The following is an 8,237-nucleotide window of genomic DNA, read 5'->3' as shown; positions in this document are numbered from 1 at the left end:
TTTAATGAGCATGCGCTTACATCGGCAACGTGGTGGTGGTGGCAGTCTGATGAACATATGTTTTTCTCTGTCTTCCTCTGCAAAAACGTGCATCAGATGTATCACTTCGAGGCCTTAATTCTCTGTTCATTTTCCTCTCATAATGTACAAACACATCCATCAAGCACACACTACATATGTGTACAGCATCCACAGTTAATAACTGTTCAACATAAACACACCACATGTGCACGTGCACACAAGCAGAAACACAACGAAACACTATCTCACACATGCACAAACACACACGCACACACACACACACACACACACACACACACACACACACACACACACAAGCACTCTGTGCCACTGGGCAGGGACTAGCCTGAAAGATTGAAAGCAATTAAAACTATCATCTGCAGTGGCTCTGGGCTGGCCTGTGGCTGCGAGGGGGGAGCTGCCACTGTGCATCAGCCTCTCAGTCTCAGCAACGCACAGCGACATGAGAGGGAGAGTCGCAACCCTCTCCGAAAAACACACAGGCACTGCCACAGCCCCTCGTAATGCACACACATGTATTCTCACACAGGGCTTTGTCATACAACTGCTATGGCGCTTGATCCTGCAGCTGATCTATCACCTGCTCTTGTGTTTTATTGTCTTTTTCTGAGAACTGAACACATGCTGAGGACTAGATACCAACTCTCAGTGAAGTTTGATAACTCCAAGTTGACTAAGCTGAGCTGTTGTGTTAACACTCTAACAGGAATATTTGTTGCAGGTACACTGTGTATGGCTTCATAATGGCCTGCCCTGAAGCCCGAGGAGCCGATGTGTCTCCAGAGGTGAAATAACACAAACAGCGAAGAAAGAAAAAGTTTAAGTAACTGTACAATTATTTAAAAAGATTGTGTAAGATGCCTTTGGTGCCCAGATAAATGCTTGGGTTTTTGTGTGTGTGTGTGTGTGTGTGCATGTCTTACTAGTACAAAACGGCAAACAGAGGAATTAGTTATTGTTCCAGTAAATACTTTTGTGGATTGGGATGCTTTATTTGCACATATACAGACTCACACACACATCTACACACAGAGCTCATCAGTCTGATCTCATTAAGTGGGAAGAGCTGTAACTCCAAGCTGTTTGGGCCAAACTTGGAGCAGTTTACCTGCATTCAGATCCCTGGGAATGGTGGCTGTCTGGCTCTGTCTGGACTGGCTCTTAACAAGTCTCCTCAGGACAACCACACCACCATTATCAACTACTGTTACTGTGTCTCTCTCTTTCCCTCCGATCAGCTCTCAACCTGTCACTCTCACTTAGTGTCGACATTAGCACCGGTGGTTTCCTCATCCTGGTTCTCTTCACCCCTCCCCGCCTCCATCTCCCCTTGGTGCGTTTGAATACATATCTCCGATATTCAGCCCCTACTTAATTTGACAGGCCCCTGTTTTGTCAGTCTGACAGGCCCATAGCAAGACACTAATAGGCCACAGAGACCACCAGCAAAGGCACCAGCCAGGGAGGCCCCTGCGGTGCCAGTCCCCATCACCCTCCATGTCTCTCGGGGCGATGAAGGCAGGAGAGAGGGGGTCAGGGGTGGGCTGGTCAGGCAGCAATGCTGTCACACCAGGCCACAGCAGACTGGACCAGGCCTCAGTACTGACACCCGTCACTGCTCCTCTGTAACCTCCCCCCACCACCACCATCACTCAGCATACACATACACACAAAAGAGGGTAAAAAGAGCAGCCAGTGGGGGCATCTTGGGATCTAATGACTGCACCTGCCACTCACAGCCATAGCTGCAGTCATCATGGAGATGGCTGCTGAGAGAGGGAATTAACTCCACACTGTTTGTTTGGTGATGGACCCTCAGTGGAGCAGCTGGGTTGGAGATGTGTGTGCAGGCTTATCTCTGTGTGTGTGTTTCCCTTTAGGCCGTCTGTCTGACTGATTGTGACCTGCTACGCTGTGATAACGGTTAATTGGTGGCCGGTGGTGGTCAGAAGAGGTACTCTAAATCTGGGACAGTGGCTATTGTTCTTCTTTTGTTTTCTTCCCAGACAGGTGAGGGAGGAGTCTAAAACACAACACTGAAATTATGGCATGCTCATGACCTGAATTTTCAGCCACGCTGGTGGTGTTGCCCTATAGATTACAGTGTTTTGTTCAGACTGAAACATTGGATCAATTGCCATGACATTTGACAAAGACATTCATGTTCCCCCTTGGATGAATTTTAATAACTTTGGTCATCCTCTGACTTTTCATTTAGCACAACAATCAACGTAACATTTAAATTCATCAATACTTAAGTCTGTGACCAGCCTATTTAGTGCTGATTACATTGGACATTGGAAACATTGGACAATATCCACAGACCAACGTCTGGACACTGTGTGACACATTTTCATCTGCTTTAAAAACTCACTTTGGTTTTGGCGAGGGTTGATGCCTGGGTAGAGTGTACAGGAGGCAGGACATCATGCAAACGGTTTGGTCACAGCACATTGAAGATGGTGGACAAGGCATCCGACTCATCCTTAATATCAGTGCTACATGTATTTGGATATATCTGTAATATTAACGAAAAAGTGGAAAGCACTGTTCAGACGAGCAGAAAAAATGGTACCTGCTAAGCATTAGTATATTATTGTTTTAGAATGCTTAATTTAGCATTTAGCTCAAAGCACTGTGGTAGTACAGCTTCAAATAGCTGCTAGCACAAATGTAGACCTTTTAATCTGTAGATATGAATGAAGCTTCCTGCTCTCTTCAATACTCATCAAAGACTGGATCAAAGGTTTTTAGACTTTTTACTGTATAACTGTGTTGCCATCAGCTTAGTGGTTGGGAAGTTGAGCTTTCTGAGCACATAACAATATTAAAGAGCAAACATTAGATCAATAGAGACCATTTTGCAGCCGTATGTATTGAACAGTGTCATAAGTCATTTAGCATGAGTTCTCATCGGCAGGCATAATTCAATCTATATTAGTTAGACATGGTTAATGAAATTTTAGATTTTATAAAATCAATCTGGATTCTTCTTCTCCTTTACTTTGACTGCTGACAGGTGCTGTGATAGAGAGAGAGAGATCCAGAGGACATCAGGGTTAGGAAGAAAGCCAGAAACAGGGGGTCGGTTGGGGGACTCCTGAGGTCTTTCATGTGGTGAATTATTAAGGTTTACTAATACTTCATAAATCCCCTCTTTGTCCTGTCCATTACCAGCCTGTCACATCCTCTCGCCACTGCTAGACTGACTCACTTGCTTCATCTAAATGACAGAAGTTAAACTGTGTTCCAGAGGAGATGAGAGGTGGGGGTGGGGGTGGAATTGGGGAGGTGAAGAGGGGGCAACAGCACTCTGCAAGTAGGCCCCAGGGCTGGATGGCTTGGGAAGGGTGAGCATCGGTTCAGATGGTGTGCTTGCGTGTGTTGCTGCTTGTGTTTTTTGTGTTGTCTTGGGCATATTTCTGTTCAAAACTGACATATAAATTGCCACTTTATGACAGTGAGTGATCAAAAGAAGGGAGCCAGTGTGTATCATTTCTCAGATCCATGCTTCCTCATTAGCTCCCCATGCATCTACACCACCAGCTAGCTCCCTGCCTTCCCCTTTCCCTTCTCCATCTCCTCCTCCTCCACTCAAAACAGCAAACCTTGCCTCAGTGCGTGCCTGGCGGACTCTCTCCGCGGTCTCGACAGCCGAGCTGGTCGTTGCCTCGAGCACTGAGGAGCTGTCGCCTCTCGTTAGTGTCGCTGTGGCGACCCAGAGTCCTGCCTGCTCCTTGATTAGAGAGTGAGGTGGATGGAGGGAGTGTGTGTTTGTGTGTGTGCACGAATGTGTGTGTTTAGTAGAGGATGGGGGGTGGCGAACACCCACCCCCCACCTCCCCACAGAGCTGTTTTTAAAGATCAGTGATTTGGTCAATTGGCCTGGCAACTCCAATCCCACGGAAGGTCACTGATGACTCAATGGACCAGTCAGTGAGCCAGGCTGTCATGTCACTATGCCTGTGTCCATGTTTGTGTATATATATGTGTGTGTGTGAGTTACCAAGCCTTGACAAAATCAATAAGGACAAAATCTATAAAGTTGTGATCAGGATGTCAAACATTCCAAGAGATTTCCCAGGCTTTCTTAATTCAAAATGATACTGTAATCACTGAACCATTCATGTGAACTCCTGGATTATGTGTAATGTCAGGTTCAAACTATACATTTTCAAATTTTGGATCATTTTTATCACATGTAGTATGTCCTAGTTGTCAAAATTCTGGCAAAAATACTAGCATGTCCGAATTTTTTTAACCATCCCTTGCCAGTTACAACAATGTGTTCTGTGACGTTGACCAATAGGTGCACAGGCACTCTTCTGCGCACAACTGAAAACATGCTGAGGCAAAAGAGGAAAACACCATTGTTATTTTTACTTTCTTGTTCCTGGAAGTCAGCCCCTGGCACCTCCAATGACATCACACAGGTCGTACAGACAGCAAGCTATAATTGATTGGGTAACATGCGGTCATGTCCCTTGGCCAAGTCACAGCAAGAATTTATAACTCCGCAGTTGCTTAATTTGACATAATGGTATCTTGTTAAACAAAAATATTGTGTAGTTTAAACCTGGTATAACTTAATGTAGAGATGGCCCATAGTATGTGCAAAGAACAAAAGCAAATGACCAAAACTACAGCATATTCCATATTCTTCTTGACTATTTTCTCTCTTCTTCCCATTCACACTTTTGTGTCTCTGCATGGTTTTTGTGTTTTAATATTTGAATACCTGATAAAGCATGCTGAACTAAATTTGAATGAAATGGTGCAATACATGGGGAGTCATGGTGAGCTAATGGTTGAGACCAGTATAAAACCACAGTGCCCCTAATCAAGACCTTGTCATCTCCATCTGTTTCTCTCTGTGTTTCTCCTCTGCATCTCCACTGTGAAGTATCCAATAAAGGCAAACATTTCTAAAAACAGATATGGTGCAATACAAATAAACAATACATATTTAATCAAACTTCAAACTGGAATTCTGCTAAAAAAAATTTAAAAAGTTTTTAAAAAGAAACAACAATTCTTTGAATACTATCTTGTCTTGTAACCTTAAATTGTGATGGATGGTGGCTGACCTTGGGAAAAACTTTGGACAGGCAACTGTCTGCCTGTCTGCTGCTGGGTAGCCAGGTCAGTGAGTCGCTAGACCCTGAGGGAGCCATAAATACTGTGTGTGATTTCACTTCCTGTATGCCCTGCCCTGGGCACAGCTGTCCATCTCTGGACAATTTCTCTGCCTAAAGGGAGGACTGACTGGCTCTGCGGACCTTGTACACACACTGTCCCATCTGTTTGGGACTGTCTTTCATTCACCCACTGGAAAACAAAACCAGGCAATTTGGCTTATTTTGAGTTTAAAATATAGAATGAGTCACAGGATTTTATTTAACTGGACATGGTCGATTCTGTTTTAGTTGTACTTAAATCAGTCAAAAAGATTCAATAGGTTAAGAGGACATGTGACAAGGTACCAGTGCCAATACCACACCTGAGTTTTGATACCAGTATTGATACCAAATAAGAAGCCTTAGAAGGACTTGCTTTCATAGTCAAAAATTGCAAAAATCCTTTGTACAGGATGGACTCAAAATAAAATATATAACTGTATATAACAGTTCCAAATCATGGGATGTGAGACGAGAGATTCTGCAAGCGGCAGTGAGAATACACGAGGCTGACAGCCAGTGAGAAGGAAACAAGACTTCCCCCTAGCTATGGCTTCCTGACTTGTTTATTTGCTAACTGGGTGGGGGTGGGGGGTGGTGTTGGGTGGGGGGAGAGGGTGAACATATGGTTTGCTAAAACATGAACTTGTAGTTGGGAGGCCAAGGCACCCTAAGGGATGGAGCTGACGGGCTTTGGTCCCTGTCTCCCTCAATTCCTCCCGCTTGGACAGCCAGAGCTGAACAGCCGTCCTCCAGAAGCAGCTCAGTGCAGCCTCTCGCTCCGCTCTCTCTCTCCCTGCTGCCTACCCACGTTCATCCTCAGTCAAACCCAGAGATGGCGACGGAGGGGGAGGTGAGGGGCCGCTGGCTTTGGGGTGTACGCAGGCTAGGGGGGGTTGGTTGCAGCTGGGAAACTGACTGACACCATGCTCTTGTGCTTGGTCCCCAGAGTGCGGTGCTGCGTTAAGCCCTGTTGCTGAGGGAATAAAAGCCCTGGTCCCAGCAAGAGGGCATGCTGGTACCGTGGTCCCAACACATAAGGACATTTGCTGTACTTTAGCGTTTAGATTTTGGACACATTTGTTGGGTAACGGATCTTCTGTGCTCTGGGAATTCGTCAGAACTCTACGGGAAATTGCTGAATGAGATCAGTAGCTTTTATTTTAAGAGTTGAGGGTTGTCGATGACTTACCAGCTACAACAGCTATCTTACACAGATCACTGCACTGAGATAGACAGTTACACACACACACTCATACACACACCCTCAAGGTCTATGTGTTTACGGACACACTCACTCCCTGGGATCAAGGCGCTAATGTACACACATGGTCTCACACACCCTGCGTTGATGAACAAACATATGCACACACTCACATACACTCCCTGTGGGTCAGTGACTTAATATGCACATACTTACACACACACACACTGGGTCAGTTGTTGATAGACTTATACATGCACACACACACACACACACACACCCTGAAGGTCAGCGTCGTGATGGACAGCAGTCCTGATGTGCTCTGACAGAATCGGCTGCTTCCTTTCATTTCCACTTGCTTTTCCCCCATCAGGTGACACCCACAGGTGCCTTGGCAAAAAAGACCCCACCTCCTACGGGTGTGTTTGCGGGCAGCTGGTGAAAACGGGAGATGGAGACAGAGACAGAGAGTGTGACGATGAGCGAAAGCAGACAACTGAGGTACCAGCTGCTTCCTGTCAATGACCCACAGCACAGGCACCGGTGTGAGCTCCACCTCTCTTCATACACATACACACACAAACAGATATTTGAATGATAACAGTGAACTTTCGGCATCAGTTGCTTTTATTCCAAATAAATGCAGCTGACGGACTGATAGTAACAAGCCCCTCTCCTCTACTGATTCAATGTCACAAAGTTGCATCAATATCTGATGTTTTTCTAATCTGGTTGAGACTCACAGAAGGGCATAGATATCTGCAGAGAAAAAATGTAACTAGTCATAGTTCCAGTCATGACTGAACTTTGACATCTGCCCTTTTCAGATATCAACCCAGCTCACTTTGAAGGCTGTATTTTCACCTTGGAATATGGCCAGTGTTCCTCTATCCCCCATCTGTATAATTGTGTGTGTTCATTTAAGTGTGAAGCTGAAAATGTCTCACTGTGTGCTCCCAGCACTGTTCCCTGACATACTCTGGGGGCAGTTCACCTCAGTAAAGGACACTTGTCTATCTTGTCAAGACTTTTGGATGTGTGTCTGACATAAGACATTAATAACCTTTCAAAGGAATAGTTCAACATTTTAGGGAAATACGTGTAATCCTTTTCTTGCAGAGATGAGAAGATTGATAGCATGAAGGTGCAGCAGGTCATTAGCTTATCATCGCATAAACACTGGAAACAGGGAGAAACAGCTTGTCTGCCTCTGTCCAAAGGTAACAAAATCTGCCTACCTTCCACGTGTGCACTAGAAAACAAGCTATTGACCTCATGACAAGAAGAAAAGTTTGTTTGTTTGTTTGTTTGTTTGTTTGTTTGTTTGTTGTATCTGATAGAGAAAGAAAATAGTGTGTGACCGCTTAATGAGAGGACCAAGAATAGAGAATACAGTGGTCAGTTCTCTTTTCTGGCACATACACAGTGGGTGCTCTTTAGTCAAAAGTAATGTTTAAGTGATGAAATGGAGAAAAAAAAAAGATCAGAAATGGGAGGCTGGAGAGGCGTGTCGTTGTCTGTGTCTGTGTTTTACTGTATTTGATTGCATGCAGAGAGGTGAAGAGGGGAGAGACTGGAGGTAAGGGGAGGCCAAAGGGTTAGAGAAAAGTTAAAGAATGAATGTAGTAGTTTTCGTGTGGAATCCCGAAGTTGCTTGGAAGAAATGTGTATTTGTTTATGGCTTACATTGCCAGCTAGATACAAGAGGACATGTTTCTGAGTAAAGGAGAACTTTTACTTAAAGTTTGCAGTTCTGAAGCTGCTCGTTAATCAAGTAAGGGTAAATGGATTGTAGACCACTGCTTGCCAAGCCA

This window comes from Scomber japonicus, chromosome 20 (assembly GCF_027409825.1).
Source record: "Scomber japonicus isolate fScoJap1 chromosome 20, fScoJap1.pri, whole genome shotgun sequence".
NCBI classification, from domain to species: domain Eukaryota; kingdom Metazoa; phylum Chordata; class Actinopteri; order Scombriformes; family Scombridae; genus Scomber; species Scomber japonicus.
Note: the sequence above shows the minus strand (reverse complement) of the source record.